Source organism: Cebus imitator, unplaced genomic scaffold, assembly GCF_001604975.1.
Source record: "Cebus imitator isolate Cc_AM_T3 unplaced genomic scaffold, Cebus_imitator-1.0 Scaffold85, whole genome shotgun sequence".
Lineage (NCBI taxonomy): Eukaryota > Metazoa > Chordata > Mammalia > Primates > Cebidae > Cebus > Cebus imitator.
The window spans coordinates 4,846,817-4,848,498 of record NW_016107400.1 but is presented as its reverse complement, the minus strand read 5'-3'; positions in this window follow the sequence as shown (position 1 = coordinate 4,848,498).

The window sequence follows — 1,682 nt, the reverse complement described above, 5'->3', positions numbered from 1 at the left end:
CTCCGTCTCCAAAAAAAAAAAAAAAAGAAATGAAATGGAGTCTCATTCTGTAGCCCAGGATGGAGTGCAGTGGCGCAACCTCCGTCTCCCGGGTTAAAGTGATTCTCCTGCCTCAGCCTTCCGAGTAGGTGGGACTACTGACATGAGCCACCATGCCCAGCTAATTTTTGTATTTTTTGCAGAGACGGGGTTTCACCACATTAGCCAGGTTGGTCTTGAACTCCTGACCTTAAGTGATCCATCCACCACAGCTTCCCAAAGTGCTGGGATTACAGACATGAGCCACCACGCCCAGCCTCCTCGTGCCAATTTCTCAGCCTTGCAGGGGTTGTTCAGCAATGAAAATTGGGTTTCTCCGATTTCCCTACTGCTGATCTAGGATCCAGACTTCTTGGGTCTATTAATTCAATTACAGTCTACCTACTTTCCAGCACCCAAAACGTGCTGTTGAGTCCTGTTTCTCTTCATCCTTATGGGCTTATGCTATTAAAAAAAAAAATCCACTTCCTGTCATTGTAGTGGGGATTTAGGAACAAGTGGACCTAAATATGTATGTTCAACTACCATGCGTAGTGATGCTAATGTTCAAATTTCTTAAAATTAAAAACAAAAAATTAGTTTGAAACCAAAAGACCAATTGGCAACTAAGATTTTCTTAAGTTTGGGATTACAAAAGCACTTTAGGCTGGGCGCAGTGGCTCACACCTGTAATTCTGTAATCCCAGCACTTTAGGAGGCCAAGGCAGGTGCACTGCTTGAGCCCAGGAGTTTGAGACCAGCCTGGGCATGATGGCAAAACTCTGTCTCTACCAAAAGAAAAAAGACACACACACACACACAATTAGGGGGGCATGGTGGTGCTCACCCATGGTCCCAGCTACTCGAGAGGAGGCTGATGTGGGAGGATCACTTAAACCTGGGAGACAGAGGTTGCAGTGAGCCAAGATCTTGCCACTGCACTCTAGCCTGGGCAACAGAGTGAGACTCTGAAAAACAAAAAAACTGTTTTAGAGATGGGCAAATGAATAAATGAGAGCTGATTTTTAAATTTTTTTTAATTTTTTTAAGACGGGGTTTCACCATCTTGGTCACGCTGGTCTTGAACTCCCAACCTCAGGTGATCCGCCCGCCTTGGCCTCCGAAGTGATTGGATTACAGGCATGAGCCACCACGCCCAGCCCTGAGAGCTTCTAATACTTTCTCTAAAGCAAAATGACTGCAGATGAGCCAAATCTGGCAGGCTTTTAGAAGTTACTAGAATTTATTACAAATGTTAAAGAACAGAAGAGTTTGCATTAAAAAAAAGTTTTCAGCAGCTCTGGAAAAACTGGAAAATGGGGCAACATTGAGCCCACGGTGGCAATCATTTGAAGTTAAACCATGACTGCTTCTTTCAGATGGGGTATGAGCCTTCTGGTCTACCCAAGCCCCAGCAGCTTTTTTTGAGATGGAGTTTCACTCTCTTCACCCAGGCTGGAGTGTAATGGCAGGATCTTGGCCTCCGTCTCCTGGGTTTAAGTGATTCCCCTGCCTCAGCCTCCTGAGCAGATGGGACTACAGGAATGCACCACCATGCCCAGCTAATTTTTGCATTTTTAGTGGAGACAGGTTTTTACCATGTTGGCCAGGCTGGTCTCAACTCCTGACCTCAGGTGATCCACCTGCCTTGGCCTCCCAAAGTG